We start from the raw sequence: 7,853 nt of genomic DNA on the forward strand, positions 1-7,853 counted from the left end.
TTATATCTGCTCCAGCATCTTGCTTCTAGTCTACTCTGTAGTATTGTTCCTCCAGTCTGGACTGATCTGTTTGTTATCTTTCTGTTTCCTTGGGGTATAACTTTAACACCCATTTTTTTTCATGGTTCTTCCTCTCATCCTAAGCCTAATTCAACTTTCCCTCCTAGTAACACCTTAGCTTGCCGCACAGCTAAAATTTTTTTGATGCACAACCCTTACTTTATGATAGCTTATCCTTATGATAGTTTATTAGTAATAGTTAAAACTCAGATATTGAAAGACAGAATATCTAACCACAATTGAGAACACTAATCATTACTTCTGGGAAAAATCTCACCCACAAACAGCACTTGTTTTACAAATTTCTTAAATATTCTTTGAAAAGAACTGTCTTTTGTGATTATTTTCTGGAACACAGCTCATCTTTATTTAAAATCAGCATTGGTCAAGAAACCACAGCAAGGTCATAGTTCAGATGTCCCAACAATATTAATGCTGCAATGGTCCAGGCCCTATAGGTTCCACAACCTGTAGACTACCTTTGTTTATCATTGGCAGAGCCAGTCAGGCTATGGCACCCTGTTGGTGTTACACTGGGATGTAGTATATTTGGATTTTCAGAAGGCGTTTGACAAAGTCCCTCATGAGAGGCTTCTAAGGTAACTAAAAAGTCAGGGGATAGGAGGCGAAGTCCTTTCGTGGATTACAAACTGGTTAAAAGACAGGAAACAGAGAGTAGGATTAAATGGTCAATTTTCTCAGTGGAAAAGGGTAAACAGTGGAGTGCCTCAGGGATCTGTACTTGGACCGGTGCTTTTCAATATATATATAAATGATCTGGAAAGGAATACGACGAGTGAGGTTATCAAATTTGCAGATGATACAAAATTATTCAGAGTAGTTAAATCACAAGCAGACTGTGATACATTACAGGAGGACCTTGCAAGACTGGAAGATTGGGCATCCAAATGGCAGATGAAATTTAATGTGGACAAGTGCAAGGTGTTGCATATACGGAAAAATAACCCTTGCTGTAGTTACACGATGTTAGGTTCCATATTAGGAGCTACCACCCAGGAAAAAGATCTAGGCATCATAGTGGATAATACTTTAAAATTGTCGGCTCAGTGTGCTGCATCAGTCAAAAAAGCAAACAGAGTGTTAGGAATTAACAGGAAGGGAATGGTTAATAAAATGGAAAATGTCATAATGCCTCTATATCGCTCCATGGTGAGACCGCCATTTGGATGCCCAATCTTCCAGTCTTGCAAGGTCCTCCTGTAATGTATCATAATCCACTTGTGATTTAACTACTCTGAATAATGTTGTATCATCTGAAAATTTGATAACCGTTGCTGTAGTTACACGATGTTAGGTTCCATATTAGGAGCTACCACCCAGGAAAAAGATCTAGGCATCATAGTGGATAATACTTTAAAATTGTCGGCTCAGTGTGCTGCAGCAGTCAAAAAAGCAAATAGAATGTTAGGAATTATTAGGAAGGGAATGGTTAATAGAACGGAAAATGTCATAATGCCTCTGTATCGCTCCATGGTGAGACCACACCTTGAATACTGTGTACAATTCTGGTCGCCGCATCTCAAAAAAGATATAGTTGGTATGGAGAAGGTACAGAGAAGGGCAATCAAAATGATAAAGGGGATGGAACAGCTCCCCTAAGAGGAAAGGCTGAAGAGGTTAGGGCTGTTCAGCTTGGAGAAGAGACGGCTGAGGGGGGATATGATAGAGGTCTTTAAGATCATGAGAGGTCTTGAACGAGTAGAAATGACTCAGTTATTTACACTTTCGAATAATAGAAGGACTAGGGGGCATTCTTTTTCACTTAACGCACAATAAAGCTCTGGAATTTGTTGCCAGAGGAGGTGTTTAGTGCAGTTAGTGTAGCTGGGTTCAAAAAAGGTTTGGATAAGTTCTTGGAGGAGAAGTCCATTAATGGTTATTAATCAATTATACTTAGGGAATAGCCACTGCTATTAATTGCATCAGTAGCATGGGTTCTTCTTAGTGTTTGGGTAATTGCCAGGTTCTTGTGGCCTGGTTTTGGCCTCATTAGGAAACAGGATGCTGGGCTTGATGGACCCTTGGTCTGACCCAGCATGGCAATTTCTTATGTTCTTATGATTATAATTTGTATCACATGAATACTCCTAATCCATATTTCAATGTCCTGTGCACTACACCATTGATTCTCAACTCAGTTCTCAGGACACACCTAACCAGACAGGTTTTCAGGATATCCACAATGAATATGCATGAGGTAGATTTCCATGCACTGTCTCCGTTGAATGAAATCTATCTCATGCATATTTATTATGGATATCCTGAAAATCTGACTGGCTAGGTGTGTCCCCAGGCCTGGGTTGAGAACCATTACACTACACCATACTTTTTCCTTGTGTTGCTAAAGTAAATCTTATCATATAAAGGTTAATTTGCACCCATGTTTGAGTAAAATAAGCAGTCCTCATATATAATAAAAGGCACATAAGCAAAACAATTACAATTTATCATAAAGTACCAGCAAATTTCACATATATAGGTGATTTATAATTTTAATTTATTTTTCACATATTTTAAGAGTGCAAGAGAGAATGTCCCCTTCCTTCTATAATAGAATGGTTTTATTGCTGTTCCCTTGAGTGTGATACCATTTTGTGGAAAATAAGTCAAAGAATACATGTCAGCCTATCCCAGAATTTAGTTGACTTCTCCACATGCACCACCTCTACCTTCAGCTCCAACCAATAATTTTTGACTACCTTGACCAGTGACAGCTGACCCAGCCAAAAGGATGTAAGGAGGAAGTGAGGCCTAGTGGTTAGAGCACCGACAAACAAATTCAAGAATAAGGATTCACCTCTACAACTGAATCTCTCTCTCTCTAGACCCAGATAAAAAAAGGAATGTGCTTTAATCTGGCTTTGCTGGTTATCTAATAATGAAAATTAATTAAATGCACCACTTTTACAAGATGACCTTAAATTAGTCAATCCATTCTCTTTCTGTTAAATCTCACTTTTTCTCTCTTCTTTCTTTAACTTCTTTCTTCTCAGTTTTCCAATTCTAAACTACCACTATATACATGGGAACCTTTTGATTTTGCATGGATATTAGCAGGGAAAAGGGATGGAGAAAAATCATTCAACATTCTCAGGTATTCAATATAGTGCCAGAAATCACCACATAGGAAAGTTGTATTAGTGCCTATTACAAATGCGCTTTCATTTGAAAAGCCATAGACAATATCAATGACATAGTAAATGTATCATTTCATGACATTTTAACAGTAAAAAAAAAAAAAACCCCAAACAACTCACCTGACTTGATAAAGAATAATGCTTGAAAGCTTGCCACAAACATAATAAATTAGTCCATTAAAAAGTTAACACCTACAACTTGCTTGTTTGACTCTTAATTCCAAGTAAAAAACACAAAATTTGATTTTTTTTATTGTTTTTCATGTGCACTTTTGATTTTTGTGCACGCTATAGAAATTAATGTGCGCTAAATAGGAATAGTGTGCACTAACATCATGGTGAGCACTTTAGGGAGATATTTGAAGTTTCACTACTATGTATACAGCAAAATATTGGCTCTGACTTCACAAAATGGACACTAGCCCTGTATGTCAGCAGAGAAATACAGAGATGATTAACTTCTGCCAGTATGGCAATACATTATTGAATTATCTGACCTTCCAGCACACACTGTTTAACTAGGCCTTTCTTAATGAAATTGTCTCTCCGCAAATAGAGAGGATGAAGACTATGCAAGCCAGGGGGGTGGGTGTGTGTGTGTGTGTGTGTGTGTGTGTGTGTGTGTGTATGTGTATGTGTGTGTGAGAACAGACACAAGACCTTCAACAGAGCTCAGTTCTGCCTAGAAACTGGATCTTCCAATCCTGAAAGAAGGCCTTATCAGACAGGTCACATGACAGATGGATGACCCTCCAAGAGAGGGGTCCAAGCTGGGGGTGGGGGGTGCCCAGCAGTTTGAAGTGTAAATCTGTGGAAAAAACAAAAAGTAGTTCCCCAGTCTTGATAATGTATGCACAAAAAAAACCCAACAACAATGGTCGGGTCCCAACATTCTGGAATCAAACATTTGTCCAAACAATCCTGCTACTCTGATGGGTATAGATCCTCTAGACTAGAGGAGCCTAGGTTTAATCCAATGCATATTGGTAATGCAGATAGTTATTATAGGTCCCCATGTGGTAAGAGCAGGGTGCTGCTCAGGATTTCCTTCCTTACCAGTCACTTCCCTCTGGGGGAATTGCACTTTCACACCAAACCAGTCTAAATACTTCTGGAGAAGACTCAACTCATATACTTAAGAGCATCCAGTGCAGTGAGTCACTGCCAAGATACCTTAGCTCTTAATCTTACAGTAAACGTTTATTTTTATTTTTCTTAATTTATCATAGTTGAATTATCAACTAAACATTCTGTTCCCAAACAGTTCTCTTTTTCCATTGAGCTGTTGGGCTCAGATCTTGCCAAACTATCTGGTAGTGGTGTCATCGGCTGTGGAGGAAATGATGGTCTCATGCTGGGACTTAGGGAGACTGAAAAATGCTCCCCCATACTGTCCTCTGCCGGCGTCTCAATTCGCCGTACCACGTGGTTATCCATAGGGCCTCTCGATGGTATGGGGATATGAGAAAACTTTCTGCTTTTCTTTTCCTCCCCATATATCACCCGGGGAGGATTAGTTAAACCAATTATTCCAATATCCACCCAAATTACCTGGCAATCAGACTTACCAGACTTCACCGGACTAAGCCGGACAAAGCCACGCGCCCCTTCGAAGCACGCGGCTTAGGCAGCACGCCGGCGGTGGCAAGCGCTGCCTGCCTTCCGATATTATAGGCAGGCGCTGCCTGATGACGTCAGTCCCATCCTTCCTCCTCACGAGGCTCAGGTGGCTCCCTCTGTACACGATACAGGCAACAAGCTCTCAAGGTGGTGCAGGTAAGCTGGGAGACCCTCCTCTCTCCTCTCCTCGGAGCTCCCCCATGTGTGCGCTTTCAACATAGTAGCCTATCAACATCAGACAAACCTGGCTTGCATTGCAGTAGAATGATCCTGGCAGGAAATGCATCAAATTAATGCATTAATGCATCAAATTTTCCGGACCCCCGCTGGACTTTTGGCAAGTCTTGGGGGGGGTCAGGAGGCCCCCCCAAGCTGGCCAAAAGTCCCTGGGGGTCCAGCGGGGGTCCGGAAAATGATCTCCTGCCGCAAATCGTTTTCCGTACGGAAAATGGTGCCGGCAGGAGATCGACTGCAGGAGGTCATTCAGCGGCGGTCCGGAACCCCCGCTGAACGACCTCCTGCAGTCGATCTCCTGCTGGCGCCATTTTCCGTACGGAAAACGATTTGCGGCAGGAGATCGTTTTCCGGACCCCCGCTGGACCCCCAGGGACTTTTGGCCAGCTTGGGGGGGCCTCCTGACCCTCACAAGACTTGCCAAAAGTCCAGCGGGGGTCCGGAATGACCTCCTGCAGTCGAATCGTGTTGGTCTATGGCCGCCGCCATTTTGCACCGCCATTTTGAAAAATGGCGCCAGCTGAAGACAACATGATTCAATTGCAGGAGGCCGTTCCGGACCGCCACTGGACCCCCAGGTAATTTAAGGCATTTGGGGGGGGTTCGGGAGGGTGGGGGATTTAATTTAAAGGGTCGGGGGTGCGTTTTAGGGGGTTTTAGTGTGCCGGTTTTCCTGCCCTCCCCCTTCCCCCGATTTACGATTTTTTGACGATAAATCGGGGGAATTGGTATTGTATCGTGGCCCTAACGATTTTTGACGATTTAAAATATATCGGACGATATTTTAAATCGTCAAAAAACGATTCACATCCCTAGCACCAACCAGGTGCAGCAGGAAAGGATCCTGTAGCAAGGACCTGCTCACCAGGTGATGCATTGTCCTTTCGCACTGAGGATATCTCCCCAAGGCCTACTGCCCAGGAGGGAAGGGTTAGGTCGGCCGTCATAGTTGGTGATTCGATTATTAGGAATGTAGATAGCTGGGTGGCTGGTGGGCGTGAGGATCGCCTGGTAACATGCCTACCTGGTGCGAAGGTAGCGGACCACAAGTATCACCTAGATAGAATTTTAGACAGTGCTGGGGAGGAGCCGGCTGTCATGGTACATGTGGGCACCAACGACATAGGAAAATGTGGGAGGGAGGTTCTGGAAGCCAAATTTAGGCTCTTAGGTATAAAGCTTAAATCCAGAACCTCCAGGGTAGCATTCTCTAAAATGCTCCCTGTTCCAAGCGCAGGTCACCAGAGGCAGGCAGAGCTCCGGAGTCTCAATGCGTGGATGAGACGATGGTGCAAGGAAGAGGGACTCAGTTTTGTTAGGAACTGGGGAACCTTTTGGGGAAGGGGGGAGTCTCTTCCGAAGGGATGGGCTCCACCTTAACCAGGGTGGAACCAGACTGCTGGCGCTAACCTTTAAAAAGGAGATAGAGCAGCTTTTAAACTAGAACAAAGGGCAAAGCCGACAGTCGCTCAGCAGAGCATGGTTCGGAGAGAGGTATATTCAAAGGATACTAATGATGCATTAGAATTAGGGCATCCTGACAGTGAGGTTCCAATAATTAGAAAAATAGTCCAAGTGCCTGTAACTAAAAACTCACCTGAGCTAAAAAATTCTAACTTATCCCTATCAATTAAAAAGCAGAATGAAAATACAAACAAAAAACAAACTTTGAAATGTTTGTATGCTAATGCCAGAAATCTAAGAAGTAAGATGGGAGAATTAGAATGCAAAGCAGTGAATGATGACATAGACTTAATTGGCATCTCAGAGACATGGTGGAAAGAGGATAACCAATGGGACAGTGCTATACCGGGATACAAATTATATCACAATGACAGAGAGGAGCACCCGGGAGGAGATGTGGCACTTTATGTCCGTGACGCCATAGAGTCCAATAGGATAAACATCCTGCATGAGACTAAATACAAAATTGAATCTTTATGGGTAGAAATCCCTTGTGTGTTGGGGAAGACTATAATGATAGGAGTATACTACCGTCCACCTGGTCAAGATGGTGAGACTGACAGTGAAATGCTAAGAGAAATTAGGAAAGCTAACCAAATTGGTAGTGCAGTAATAATGGGAGACTTCAATTACCTCAATATTGACTGGGTAAATGTATCATCGGGACACGCTAGAGAGATAATGTTCCTGATGGAATAAATGATAGCTTTAAGGAGCAATTGGTTCAGGAACCAAGGAGAGAGGGAGCAATTTTAGATCTAATTCTCAGTGGAGCACAGGACTTGATGAGAGAGGTAATGGTGGTGGGGCCGCTTGGCAATAGTGATCATAATATGATCAAATTTGATTTAATGACTGAAAGAGGAACAGTGTGCAAATCCAAGGCTCTCGTGCTAAACTTTCAAAAGGGAAACTTTGATAAAATGAGAAAAATTGTTAGAAAAAAGCTGAAAGGAGCAGCTACAAAAGTAAAAAATGTCCAAGAGGCATGGTCATTGTTAAAAAATACCATTCTAGAAGCACAGTCCAGATGTATTCCACACATTAAGAAAGATGGAAAGGAGGCAAAACGATTACCGGCATGGTTAAAAGGGGAGGTGAAAGAAGCTATTTTGCCAAAAGATCTTCATTCAAAAATTGGAAGAAGGATCCAACAGAAGAAAATAGGATAAAGCATAAACTTTGGCAAGTTAAATGTAAGACATTGATAGGACAGGCTAAGAGAGAATTTGAAAAGAAGTTGGCTGTAGAGGTAAAAACTCACAGTAAAAACCTTTTAAAATCTATCCAAAGCAGAAAGCCTGTGAGGGAGTCAGT

The sequence above is a fragment of the Rhinatrema bivittatum genome, chromosome 2 (genome assembly GCF_901001135.1).
Source record: "Rhinatrema bivittatum chromosome 2, aRhiBiv1.1, whole genome shotgun sequence".
Taxonomy (NCBI): domain Eukaryota; kingdom Metazoa; phylum Chordata; class Amphibia; order Gymnophiona; family Rhinatrematidae; genus Rhinatrema; species Rhinatrema bivittatum.